The following is a 15,417-nucleotide window of genomic DNA, read 5'->3' as shown; positions in this document are numbered from 1 at the left end:
GTATTATCTCCTTTTTAGGGAAAGAATACAAAATTAATTAGAGGAGGCAGAATATAAACCAGGAGAGTACATTAAACTTAGTATGTCAGTCATTCTGATAAAAGCCATTTTTTCCAAAGCTGCTTTTACCAGTACTTATCACTAGATTTTCATTAAAACTGCAGAATGGACAGTTACTAGGCATGCAAAAGGAAAAGCAAATCTATGTGAATGAATGCACATATAACTCAAAATGATATAAACAGTTCTATCTACATTTATGTTCTATCTTACATTTCAAAGGCCATAAAGTGGCTGTGATTTAAGTAGAATAGTAGAATAGAGCCAGAAGAACTTGGATTCGAATTAGCAAATAGAGCCAATTTCAGGCATTGTTGAGAACTGTTATTCTTGGGGTGGGAGAAAGTAGACTATCCATAGAAGACAGAAAAGGATAAATGAAAATTCTCTAGTTGTGAATTTAAATGGAAAGTAGCAGTATGAACCTATGACATATTTTAAAAATATTAAAAACAAACATACATATTTCCTAGCTCTGACCACTGAAAAAGTCTAGAAACAACTGATGTCATGTCAAAAGGACTCAGGAGTCCCTGGGAAGCTCCAACTGGCCAAAGATAGGGCCTCAGTTAGAATGATAACTGTAACGGAGTCCATGGTAATATGAATAAATAAATTTTACAAAACTGGTCACCACTGGAGGATATTTGTGAATCAACTCATTATTTTGAAAACTGTTAAATAAAAGAAGACAATCATGCCTCTACAACTGGGCAACCAAATAGTTGATGAGGGGAGTCTTCTCCTCATAGAAATATGCGCAGCTAATAAGTGAAGAAATGAACAACAGAATTCACCATTTTTTGAAGCCTCAACTGAATTAATGGATGTAGGTATCAATCATCAGTGACTGCTAATATCACAGAAAGAGACAATTATATATGTCTCCATGGAAGAACACATCATCACCTATGAAACTGTCTTGCCAAAACAAAACATGCAAGCTTCATTCTGATCAACTACCAATTTACAGGGAATAAAAGGATTGAAGAATATGTTACCAACACATGGAATGTAATCATCAAAATACAGATGGGACAAATTACCTGGTTTCTTTAAAAATAAAATTAAGGGAGGAAACAAAAATGAGAGAGACATGGAGGGAGAACCTATAGATTAAACAAGACTTCAGAGACCTAACAATCAACGGCAAAGGGTGGATCTTATTCGGATCTAATTTAAAATTCTTAAAAACAATTTTTTATGACATTTAGAAGACAACTGCAAATTTGAGCACTCACTGGGTATTTAATATTAAAAATGATATTAAGGAATAAGTCCTATATTTTAAATACACATACCAAAAATATATAAAAAAATATATATGTGTAATTACATGTCTCGGAGCTGCTTCAAGATAATATGGAATGGGGTGAAAGAGGTGCGGGCATAGATAAAACATGACAGCCATCAGTTGGTAAATATTAAAGCTGGATGAGTTCATGGGTATACAAGGAACACTCACAGTATTTTGTATACTTTTGTATATGTTTAAAATTTGGGATAATTGTTTAAAAACAAGACGACACTGTTGAAAACAGTTTGGCAGTTTCTGAAAGGTTAAACGTAGAGCTACCATATGATCCAACAACTCTGCTACTACCTACACTGCACATGTAAAAGAACTGAAAGCAGGGATTTGAGCAAATATTTGTACACCAATGATCATAGCAGCATTATTCACAATAGCTACAAGGTGGAAACAACCCAAGTGTCAATCAACTGATGAATAACAAAATATCGTATATACACACAGTGGGATTTATTAAGCCAGAAAAGGAATGGCATTTTGTTACATGCTATAACATGCATGAACCTTGAAAACACTAGGTTTAGTGAAATAAACCAGACATAGAAGGATAAATATTGTAGATTCCACTTACACGAGGTATCTAGGATGGGCAAATTCAGAGAGACAGAAAATAGAATAGAGGTTTCTAAGGGCCGGTGGGAGGGATAATGTGGTTGTTACTGTTTGATGGTTACAGAGTTTTTGTTGAGGATGATGAAAAGGTTTTGGTTATAGACAGTGGTGACGGTTATACAACACTGTGACTGTATTTAATGCCACTGAACTGCATATTTATAATGGTTAAAAGAAATATGATTTATGTATATTTTACCACAATTAAAAAAAAGAGGAATAACTGAGCTGAAATTTCAATTCTTCCTTGTCCGAGAGTCAGTTTCATCTTCTGTAAAATCAGTAATTGTAGTTGTCTATGCTCTGAGCTTAGTGCAGAGTAAGCACTCAGCGGAGGTATCAGTACTACTTGCACTTCAACAGCAAAAGATTGTTGTGAAGATTCACAAAGTCAATGGATATGAAAGAACTTTCTAAATGGCAAACTGCTGTACAAATATTAACAAACATTAGGTGTTACTGTCTCCCAAGGCCACGGAACAGGTCAGAAGGACAATTCTTTTGCACTGGTATGTCCTACATGGGCCAAGAGAACACATGGGTTTCTGTATTATATCAGAAGATATTAGGAAAAGAAAGCATAAAACTTAGAGAACAACTGTCTTTTATAGTGATGTTTAAACATACTGAGGCAACTGCTTAAAATAAGTGCTAAAGACATAATGGACATACATTTCTTTCCTTTTAGGCTACTACTATATCTACTAAAAGTTTACTTCATTTTCAAAATATAGAACATGGAAGCTTATAGCACTTCTTAAGCATATCTAGAGCCTACTGCCAAATATTATGCTTCAATTCAGATCTTTAATCTCATTTTGAAGCAGCAATTACAAATGTGTATTTAAGGAAACCACTAGCTTCCCTTTTTAAACCCATGAAAGAAGGCCAGGATTCAGCTTAGCACAAGATGATAACTACTGAACTACTATGGATTATTACAGTATCAGAAAGAAGGTCATTTTCAATTACGGGTTCCATTTACCTCTGGCTTATAATAGCGGTGAGTATATGTTAAGTCAATAATCAGCCCAAGTTCTTCATTGTGTTCTTGGAGTTTGTTAAGGGGGGGGAGAAACATTCTTCTGGAGCAAGATTCTTTTCAACACTCTGTCAGAAAGAATAAAATAAGAGAGAATATATGTCTAAAATCCTTTACTATATTATCCATTTATTCAAACTATGTGATTCTAATATATGAGATTCAACGTAAAGTTTCCTTCTCTGGAGTTTACAAGCGGTATTATGATCCTTTCTTCCAGACAGATTAGACGGAAGAAAATAAGCTCACTTCTGTCTATTTATTTCTATGTTTGTTTATTTCATGTTGATCTCCTAACCTGACTGTAAATTCTCAGAAGGCAGGGACCACATCAATTTTGCCTACCGCTGTACTGCCAGCTCCAAGCAGTTTTTTGCATTCATGGTTCAAGTAACTGACTATTCCTTAATTTCTAGTATAGTCATCCCCAAACATTTACATACGGAGATACATATTACTTTCTTATAAATTACTTTATTCTTTATTTAGAGTTAGGGCATTCCATTGTTGTTGTTGTTGTTTTTAATTAAGTAGAAAAGTAGGTTGTATTTATCTATGAATTCCATTTCTGGATAGCAAAAGTGGTAGTAAAAAGTATTTGCTATAAAAAGGGAAAATGGAGTACTATGGGGTTGAGCGCCAGGGCTCTATATGGTGAATTCAGATTTCTCGAAGAATACGGTATTAAGTTTTGCTCACCTTTTTTAAAGGAACTTTGAAAGCAATGAAACGAGTCCCAGGCATCCGCTGTCCAACTGGGAGATGTCTTTCCACCTGTTAATATATTTTCTGTTAGGCAAATTTTATGTTAGGCTGTCTCCCTGCATAGGATGAATGCGCCTTGAAAATGGAAATCATATCCCTCTATAGTAGGTCCCTCTTCTTTCTGCTTTGCATTTTGCTGCTCTACTTATTCATCCCACCTAGTAGTAACCTATACTTCCCTTGTTCCTGTTCTCCCATCTTGAAAACAGATAAAAGGCAACAAAACAATGCAAAGGTCTCAACAAATTAGGGATATCTAAAAACAGAGATGGCCAGAACTTCTGTATCCCTGATAGAACTTAGCCCGGTGTGGACTACTAATACAGGCGTGTTGAGTGAAATAATTTAAACTCAATTCTTCCACTTCATAATTTACTTTTAGTCCTTATACAAAACCTGATAATAAAATTCCTTAATGCTAGGAATCACAGTGAAAAATCATATCTGAACTGACTTCTGTAAGATGAGTTAGAACTAAGGTTAATTCAGTGTATCTGAAGCACAGAATGTGAGGGCAATAGTGGCACAAGATGGGGCTAGAGAAGAGGAAAGGACTCTAGACCACGCAGAGCGTTACAAGCCAACAGTTTTTTTTCTATTCTCAAAAGAATGCTTTTGAGCGATGTCTGTGAGCAATGTTCCAAGTTGCTTTTAAGGTTTCTTGTGTGAAGATTGGATTGGAAGGAAACACGAAATGTGGACACTACTTAGTACCTAATAGCAACAGACAGGCAAGTTCAGTATTAGGATGTTGAGGAAGAGGTGATAGATTCAGAATAAATTCAGGAGATAAAATGAAGTGGCGTTAATTGGGTATGAGATGGAGGAAAGGAAGGTCTTAGGGAATTAAAGGGTTTACTACACACATGAGCAAAGCCTCAAAATTAATCATTTGATCGTACATACGTAGATCTCTCAAATGACACTAGTTAGGAAGCAACAGTGCGTCCTTTATAATTCCTAGAGACAACACAAATCAACTGTTTTGACGGAAAATTCGGCAGTTCCCGTGCGTATTTTCACTCAAACTTAGTTCCAGGTCCTCTTACTCACATTTTCTGTGCCAAAACAACACAGCTTGAGGAACTGAAGGGGATTCCATGTTGGTAATTAAGGAGTGTCCCCAACACTGACAGTCCCATCTTAAAAAGCACTCCCTCTGCATTTTACCCGAGGAGCAATGGCCAGAGCCTCCCTTTTAAAATGATGGGGGGAAATCAGAACATCACACACTGTCCCTTTCAGCTACTGTGAACTGATCCGCGAGACGACCAATACCCCCTAGCACAGCTAGGACGCGGCAGCCCGTGGGGGCAACAGTCACAGGAGATAGCAGAAGAGACGAAGCCCAGGCCCAGGGGCTCTGAGCTCCACCGGCAACGCCCAGGGGCCGAGGCATATTACCTTTCCAGGATGTGCTTTCCGCCCTTCCTCCTGGCCGACGAATGTCCCCGGAAAAGCCGCGACGCCGAAACCAGCGCCCGCGGGCATGATGCCACTGGCTCACGTGACCCCCAAGATGCCCACCCAACGCCAAGAGTGCCAAAGTCGCCAACCCGGCGCCCCCGGTGCCAGCACAAGGCCCCGAACCCCAAGCGCCTAGGCATTCTCCCACGCAGCTCGCGGACCTCCTTCTACTGCGCATTCGCCACCGCCCGTCCAGATGACGTCCTCACGCCGGCTGACTGAGACACTTCATTAGCAAAGAGGAGTCTGACGCTTGCAATTCCCTCCTTAGCCGGAAGATGGTAGCACAGGTCCATTAGTTCGTGGGACATGGAAAGTTGTCCCACTCTCCCAGTATCTTGTGTGGTTCTTTCAGATATTTCCCAAGTGCTTTACATTCACACTTGCTCTATCTTGTATGTAAGTATTTCTACGTAATGGAGAGCCTGTATTTTATACAAGAGCAGCATACTATACATAGTCTACAATCTGTCTTGGATAGTGATTTTCCCAGTCAGTTTTTGCGTACATCCATTCCATTCTCTTTATTTTATTTTATTTTTTTGACAAAATAACATATTTATTGAGATACAATTAACATAAAATTTACACATTTTAGTTGGAAAGTTCAGTGATTTTTGTATTAAAGTTCATTCTATTCTCTTTAATAGCTGCATCACATTACATAATTTCCATGGCCAGTCCAATATTGACGGACTTGTAGTTGTTTTCATTTTGGGTGTTTTTGTTTGTTTCTTGTCTTTGTCCTCTGTTATAGATAGGCTGCAATGTGAACCTCTTTATACATGTGTATAGTTATATATAAATTTCTAGACATAGAATTTCTGGAATGAAAGATGGAAACTTAAAATATTGAAAGATTTTCAATCAATCTAATCTGCCTAATCAACCTTCAAAAATACTCTATCAACTTATACTCCACTCACAGTGAAACATTTATTGGGTTTCTATTACGTGCCTGGTATCATGCTGGCGGTTGACAGTATGGATTTACATTTTACACAATACCAAAAAATGCCGGAGAGAGATAAGAGTGGAGCCCAAGTATAACATTTCATCACAGTATCAGACACAGGGATCTGTACCTATTAGAAAAACTATGAATCCTGCCACAAGTGGAACAGCAAAGAACAGCATGTCCTACAGTAGGCCTGAAGGTATAATAGCATACTAAATCCCATTGTAATTTATAATACAAATTGAAGGAGAAAAACCATAAGATCATCGTAGTACATGCAGAGATAGCTTTTCTCAAAATTCAACACCCATTTATGATAAAAACCCTGCAGAAAGTAGGTGTAGAGGGAACTTTCCTCAACATAATAAAGGCCATATATGACAAACCCACAGCCAGCATCATCCTCAATGGTGAAAAACTGAAAGCATTTCCACTAAGATCAGGAACAAGACAAGGTTGCCCCCTCTCACCGCTCTTATTCAACATAGTTTTGGAAGTTTTAGCCACAGCAATCAGAGAAGAAAAGGAAATAAAAGGAATCCAAATTGGAAAAGAAGAATTAAAGCTGTCACTGTTTACAGGTGACATGATACTATACATAGAAAATCCTGAATATGCTATCAGAAAACTACTAGAGCTAATCAATGAATTTGATAAAGTTGCAGGATACAAAATTAATGCACAGAAATCTCTGCCATTTCTATACTCTAATGATGAAAAATCTGAAAGTGAAATCAAGAAAACACTCCCATTTACCACTGCAACAAAAAGAGTAAAATATCTAGGAATAAACCTACCTAAGGAGACAAAAGACCTGTATGCAGAAAATTATAAGACACTGATGAAAGAAATTAAAGATGATACAAATAGATGGAGAGATATACCATGTTTTTGGATTGGAAGAATCAACATTGCGAAAATGACTCTACTACCCAAAGCAATCTACAGATTGAATGTAATCCCTATCAAACTACCACTGGCATTTTTCACAGAACTAGAGCAAACAAATTCACAATTTGTATGGAAACACAAAAGACCCTGAGTAGCCAAAGCAATCTTGAGAACAAAAACTGGAGCTGGAGGAATCAGGCTCCCTGACTTCAGATTATACTACAAAGCTACAGTAATCAAGACAGTATGGTACTGGCACAAAAGCAGAGACATAGATCAATGGAACAGGATAGAATGCCCAGAGATAAACCCACACACATATGGTCACCTTATCTTTGATAAAGGAGGCAGGAATGTACAATGGAGAAAGGACAGCCTCTTCAATAAGTGGTGCTGGGAAAACTGGACAGGTACATGTAAAAGTATGACATTAGATCACTCCCTAACACCATACACAAAATAAGCTAAAAATGGATTAAAGACCTAAATGTAAGGCCAGAAACTATCAAACTCTTAGAGGAAAACATAGGCAGAACACTCTATGACATAAAACGGAGCAAGATCCTTTTTGACCCACCTCATAGAGAAATGGAAATAAAAACAAAAATAAAGAAATGGGACCTAATGAAACTTCAAAGCTTTTGCACAGCAAAGGAAACCATAAACAACACCAAAAGACCGCCCTCAGAATGGGAGAAAATATTTGCAAGTGAAGCAACTGACAAAGGATTAATTTCCAAAATTTACAAGCAGCCCATGCAGCTCAATAACAAAAAAACAAACAACCCAATCCAAAAATGGGCAGAAGACCTAAATAGACATTTCTCCAAAGAAGATATACAGACTGCCAACAAACACATGAAAGAATGCTCAACATCATTAATCATTAGAGAAATGCAAATCAAAACTACAATGAGACATCATTTCACACCAGTCAGAATGGCCATCATCAAAAAATCTAGAAACAATAAATGCTGGAGAGGGTGTGGAGAAAAGGGAACACTCTTGCACTGCTGGTGGGAATGTTGAATTGTACAGCCACTATGGAGAACAGTATGGACGTTCCTTAAAAAACTACAAATAGAACTACCATATGACCCAGCAATTCCACTACTGGGCATATACCCTGAGAAAAGCATAATTCAAAAAGTCATGTACCAAGATGTTCATTGCAGCTCCATTTACAATAGATGTTCATTGCAGCTCCATTTACAATAGCCCGGATATGGAAACAACCTAAGTGCCCACCTTTGGATGAATGGATAAAGAAGATGTGGCACATATATACAATGGAATATTACTCAGCCATAAAAAGAAACGAAATTGAGCTATTTGTAATGAGGTGGATAGACCTAGACTCTGTCATACAGAGTGAAGTAAGTCAGAAAGAGAAAGACAAATACCGTATGCTAACACATATATATGGAATTTAAGAAAAAAAAATGTCATGAAGAACCTAAGGGTAAGAAAGGAATAAAGCCACAGACCTACTTGAGAACGAACTTGAGGATATGGGGAGGGAGAAGGGTGAGCTGTGGCAAAGCGAGACAGAGGCATGGACATATATAAACTACCAAAGGTAAGGTAAATAGCTAGTGGGAAGCAGCCGCATAGCACAGGGATATCAGCTCAGTGGTGTGTGACCACCTGGAGGGGTGGGATGGGGCGGGTGGGAGGGAGGGAGACGCAAGAGGGAAGAGATATGGGAACATATGTGTATGTATAACTGATTCACTTTGTTATAAAGCAGAAACTAACACACCATTGTAAAAAAATTATACCCCAATAAAGATGTTAAAAATATCTATATCTATATCTATCTATCTATCTATATATATACTTCACATATACACCACATTAAAAAGATCCATTCATCCATTGATGAGCATTTGGTGTTTTTACACTAATAATCTCCATTTATTGACAGTTTATTCTGTGCCAGGCAGCAGCAGGCTAAGTTACTGACCTTATTTCACAGATAAAGAGGCTTGGAGCGTGTGAAGAGTTTGCCCAAGATTAAGAGCTAGTAATTTGGGGAACTGGGGTTTGAACTCAGGCGAACTTCAGAGGTAATAAATTCACATGACAGAACATTAGAAAAGGTACACAAGTGTATTCACTGAATAGTCACCCTTTTCCCCATGTTCCCCAGCCACACATTTCCCTCTTCAGAGACATCTGCTTTTGCCATGCTGTGGATCCTTCCAGAGAACTATTTATACCTCAACATGTATGTATCACAATTTATTGACTAATCTGTCCCACTGATTTGAAATGTCACTTTTATGGTATAATAGATTCCTCTACGTATTTAGATTACTCTTTTCAGAGCTGTCCTGACTCTTTTTTGCCTATCTTTTATGTTTTCCATTTCTCTAAAATTCTTTTTATCCTCAAAAATATTTTTCCTTTTCCTGTTTGTTTCTCTTAAGTCATTATGTTCATTCACTCGTATGATTTTATTTAAATTATTTACTTTTGGTGGTGTTGGGTATTAGTTGCAGCACGTGGGCTCGTCGTTGCAGTGTGTGGGCTCTTCCTTGTGGCTCGTGGGCTCTCTGGTTGTGGGGCATGGGCTCCATAGCACATGGGCTCAGTAGTTGCGGCGCGTGGGCTTAGTTGGCCTGCAGCATGGGGGATCTCAGTTCCTCAACCAGGGATCCAACCTGCATCCCCTGCATTGGAAGGCAGATTCTTAACCACTGGACAACCAGGGAAGTCCCCACTCTTGTATTATTTTAAATTTAGTCCAAATTTCTGAACTTTCTTTCTTTTATTTTGAATTCTGTCCTGAGTTCTATCATCTTACCTAATTCTGGTTTATGCTCTTCATTCATCTTTTTTTTATTATGGTAAAATATACATAAAACAAAATTTAGTATTTCAACCATTTTCAAGTATACAATTCAATGACATTAAATACATTCACAATGCTGTGCGACAATCACCACTATCCAAATTCAAAATAATTGTGTCTAAAGACTGAGCAGGACCTCAGAAAGATGGAGGCTGCAGCATCGTTTCTGAATCTCTCCAAACCCTTTCATGGAAGAAGATAAACTAAACCCAAACACCCATAGGTGGTATTTATCAGCATTTACCATTTCCAGAACTTTTTCACCATCCCAAACAGAGACTCTAGAGCCATTAAACAATAACTTCCCATTCCCTCCTCGATCCATGTTCTTTCATCTTTTCCACTGTTTTTCCTAACATCTTTTAGCCCACTTTGAAATAATAGGTTAAGTTTTGATCTGTTTTGTGGACCTGTCTTTTCCAACTTGATTTTATTGTCTGAAGAGATGCTATTCTGCTCCTTATTCTCTTTTTTCTTACACTACCTCTGTACGGGATTTGATCCCAATCCTTTTATTTTATTGATTTTTGGATGAAAAAAGTTTTAAAGCACTTTGAAAAGGAGGTGAGAGGCCATGTGAAAACATGGCTGTTTCATCAATGCTTCCCTTATACTGTTTTGAAATAACTGTTTTCCAGGAGGCATAAACCAGTGGGCTTTATCATTGGACAGAGTGCAGAAAAAGGACCCCACGAAAGCTGATCACCTTAGCAAAAATGATTTAGTTATGATTTCACCCAAGATTGGTCACAAACCAGCCTGGGAAACTCAATGAACCAGAGACAAGGTATAATGCCATCTTTCCTTCTCTCTGCCTCAGCTCTCAAGGATTGATCACCTACATGTTATTAGTAATTATTAGTTGGTTTCTGTTCATAATTACTATCAGAAGACACAGCACATATTGGCCTAATTACACTGCCCAGCTATGCACCATTCTTCATCATTTTGGCTTCCTGTCCACCAGCAGGAACCTGATTTATTTTTGTTCTCCCTTCACCACAGCCCAGTAATTTTTGTGAATGACTCTCAGTCTCACCAGAATCTGTATCTCTCACTCTGCCCCAACATTCCACCCCATCATTCGCTCCCTGAAGTGTACTCTAGAAATTTAGGTAAACTGGATATTTTACCACTGTTCACCAGCTCTTATGAAACCAGAAGAAGAGCAGCTTTCTTATGGAATGTCAGAGAACTTGTAAAGATAAAACACCAGTCTGCAGAAGAAAGGGAAGAAGAGAATGATGGAAATAGTTTCCAGAAAACTATTTTTACATTTTGTTTTGTTTGTTCCTGGTAAATAAATTGAAATCTTCTAAACATTAAAAGAAAATCTAAACCACTAAATTCAATAATACAGGAATATAACTTAAAAAAATTTTCTTTGGCTGTGCAGCATGTGGGATCTTAGCTCCCCAACTAGGGATTGAACCCACGCCTGATGCATTGGAAAAGCAGAGTCTTAACCACTGGACCACCAGGGAAGTCCCAGGAATATAACTTTTAGAGGAGAAGTTACAAACCCCTTGGTTATATGAAATGCTGAAATTCAGAGACTTATTGTTCAGGCTGTTATATCTCGCTATTTCCAGATACATCCCTTTAAAAACTTTTGGTAAAAGGTTATCTCATGTCAGAACAAATGAATTACAAACTTTTCTCTTTGTCCAAAATTTGAGAAATTCCCCTACACTTCTACCTTCAAATTTTATAGAAAGGGAAAAGTAGTGACAACCCTTATACTTACATCCAATTGCATCATCTGGCCACATGCCTTCTACATCAATCAAATGTCTACAAAACAACAAAATTCGAGTCATTTGTAAATAAAAAGAAAAGAAAATCAAAGTTTTGCCAAAAAGATCCAATTTCACTTTACAAATATAGATATAAAAATCCTAAAAAAATATCAGCACATCTAATCAATAATTATTAAAGAATGATAGACACCAGGACAACAAAAAGGCATTATTACAAGGATGCAAGGGTAATGCAACTTTAGAAAATCTATTACTATAATTATTTACATTAATACAACAACTTAATTAATAAATGAAAGAGAATAAAGTACAGGAACAAACTGGCAGATGTTAAAAATTTATCTGATAACATGCAAGAGTCAGTCTCGGTGAAAATGCTCTGTACGCTAAAAACAGGATACTTAATATGACAGAGTATTCATCAAGAGCCAACAAATAACAAAAGACAAATTAGCATAAATATTAACATCATATCTAAAAAACCCTATCTAACAAACCATAGGAGCCAGAAACTTAGAAATCACCATCACTAACAGCTATTTCTCCCTCACGCTCATCCTCAACCCACCACCAGTGCTAACAATGATACTGCCTACATACCTCTAGAATCTGTCCACATCTTTCCACCAAAATGACCACCATACCCTGGTCCAAGCCACCATTGTGCCCAATTTCTACAAAAGTCTCCTAACTTGTTTCCTCGCTTCCACTCTTTCTCTCTGCAGTGTGTTCTCCACTCGGTAGCAAAATGATAGGTTGAAAATGCAATTGGGTATGTTCCACACACTCACCTTCAATAAAATAAGTTCAATGGTTTTCTATTACTCTTAAAGTCTGAAACCTTAAACATAAGCCTGCACGATCGAGCTCCTACCCTCACTTGTAGCTCCATTATAATCACATGCTCCCCCAACAGCCCCACCTTCCTGGCCAGTTCCTCCAACACAGCATATGCTCTCCTCTTATAGGGTCTTTTGCTATTCTTTATGCTCAGAAATCTCTCCCCAACGTCCCTATCTGCTTAATACCTACTCATCCTTCAGATATCAGCTGAAACATCCCTAAATAAACCTTCTTTATTCTCCATGATGAGATCAAATCCTCCCTAAAATATGCTCTCATGGTACCATGTTTCTCTCCTTGGCACTTGTCAGAGTTGTAATTCTACATGCAGAGTATGATTCTTGAATATCTATTCCCTCTCTGGACTGTTAGAATTCACAAAGGGCAGGTCAAGTCTCTTCACTCACAAAATTTCACTCACAAGTCTTTTTGCTAGCAACCAGCACAGTGCTTAAACATAACACATGCTCAATAAGTATTTCCTGCATGAACAACCATAAATTGGTACAGTGTAGCAACATCCACAAAAAGCATAAGGGCATCAACTCTGATGCAGAAGTCCCATTCTGAGTGAAGTTTACTGAGACAAAGCATATATATTCAAAGGTGTTCACACAGCAATGTTCAGTACTTTGATGTTTTATAATATCAAAAACTTCAGACTTTTATATGTTCATCAGTGAGCAAAGGAACAATGCAGCCTTAAAAAAATAAACAAATGGGACCTAATGAAACTTAAAAGCTTTTGCACAGCAAAGGAAACCATAAACAAGACCAAAAGACAACCCTCAGAATTGGAGAAAATATTTGCAAATGAATCAACAGACAAAGGATTAATCTCCAAAATATATAAATAGGTCATGCAGCTCATTATTAAAAAAAACAAACAACCCAATCAAAAAATGGACAGAAGACCTAAATAGACATTTCTCCAAAGAAGACATACAGATGGCAAAGAGGCACATGAAAAGCTGCCCAACATCACTAATTATTAAAAAAATTGCAAATCAAAACTACAATGAGGTATCACCTCACACTGGTTAGAATGGGCATCATCAGAAAATCTACAAACAACAAATCCTGGAGAGGGCGTTAGGAAAGGGAACCCTCTTGCAGTGCTGGTGGGAATGTAAACTGATACAGCCACTATGGAGAACTGTATGGAGGTTCCTTAAAAACTAAAAATAGAATTACCATATGACCCAGCAATCCCACTACTGGGCATATACCCAGAGAAAACCATAATTCAAAATGACATATGCACCCCAATGTTCAATGCAGCACTATTCACAATAGCTAGGTCATGGAAGCAGCCTAAATGCCCATCAACAGATGAAAGGACAAAGAAGATGTGATATGTATATACAATGCAATATTATTCAGAGATAAAAAAGAACGGAATTGAGTCATTTTTAGAGATGTAGACGGACCTAGAGACTGTCATATAGAGTAAAATCAATCAGAAGGAGAAAAACAAATATTGCATATTAATGAATAAATGTGGAATCTAGAAAAATGGTACAGATGAACCGGTTGGCAAGGCAGAAATAGAGACACAGATGTAGAGAACAAATGTATGGACACCAAGCGGGGAAAGCAGGGCAGGGTGGGGGTCGGTGGTGGTGAGATGAATTGGAAGATTGGGATTGACGTATATACACTAATATGTATAAAATAGATACATAATAAGAACCTGCTGTATAAAAAATAAATTTTTAAAATTCAGAAATAAATAAATAAATAATAATAATAAAAGAATGAGGTTGGAAGACTGTCAAAACAGCACACAGATCACACACTCAAGCCCCGGAAGATGGGGAAGTGCCTTAAGTCCCCCTCTTCGGATGACATCTCCCTGCCTCACAAGTCTCAGTCCGACTGGGCTAGCTTTGGCAAGGGAACGGAGCTGGATCAGGAGCCGCTGCTGCCATATCTGGATCAAGTTCCAGTTTTGGTCTATCATCCAACACCTAGCCAGACTAACCTAGCAACTCAGCTGAGAGGAGCAAAATAGGATAGCTCAAAAGAATAGGCCTCATACATAAACTCCTAAAGGAGTTTATGACCCTGGAAGAAATGGATCAGAAAAAAGGATCCGGGGGACTTCCCTGGTGGTGCACTGGCTAGACTCTGTACTCCCAATGCAGGGGTCCTAGGTTCGTTCCCTGGTCATGGAAGTAGATCTCACACGCATGCCACAACTAAGAGTTTGCATGCCACAACTAAGGAGCCCACCGGCTGCAGCTAAGACCCAGCACAACCAAAAAAAAAAAAAAAATCAATCAATAAAATAAAACAAATATTATAAAAAAAGATCCGGGAGTGTGTGACCTGTATGATGGACTTTGTTTATAAGAACTCAATTTGATTTCTGCTGTGTATGCAGATCACCTGGGCTGTACAGATGACTGGCTGATGAGATCCTTCACATGCCCCTCCTGCATGGAGACAGTTGATGCAGCACTGCTTTTGTCCTACGAGACTAACTGAGCCAGTGTCTCTCACCTGACTTCAAGAGAACCATCATTTTTGGTGGTTTTGATCTTTTGTCGTTGAGCCCAAAAAGCCGGGGATTAGGAATTAAGATCATACATGAAAGTTTCCTAAAAATTCCTGAATGGCTGCAGATGTTGGGGAAAAGTACATGATATTTTAGAAACTTAGGGGGAAAAGTAGGATGCTATTTTTATGTAAAGTCTTTGCCCAGTGTTTAAAAATATAATTGTATTTAGATCTTGTTATTGCTCCAGTACATAGGATTTGTGTTAAGTGTTACATCAGCTATATATGTTTCAATTGTGTGTCGAAGATTAGGTTAAATATAGTGGTTGTTTTCCTTAAGTGAGATAT

General features: G+C 37.9%; 1 pseudogene; it reads left to right on the top strand.

Moving 5' to 3' along the window:
- Positions 1 to 14,365: 14,365 nt before the first annotated feature.
- Positions 14,366 to 15,057, top strand: LOC103074353 (RING finger protein 11-like; annotated as a pseudogene).
- Positions 15,058 to 15,417: the final 360 nt, after the last annotated feature.

This window comes from Lipotes vexillifer, unplaced genomic scaffold (assembly GCF_000442215.2).
Source record: "Lipotes vexillifer unplaced genomic scaffold, Lipotes_vexillifer_v1.1 scaffold574, whole genome shotgun sequence".
Classification (NCBI taxonomy): Eukaryota; Metazoa; Chordata; class Mammalia; order Artiodactyla; family Lipotidae; genus Lipotes; species Lipotes vexillifer.
The sequence above is the reverse complement of the archived record's forward strand: the minus strand, read 5'-3'. Positions and strand labels throughout refer to the sequence as shown.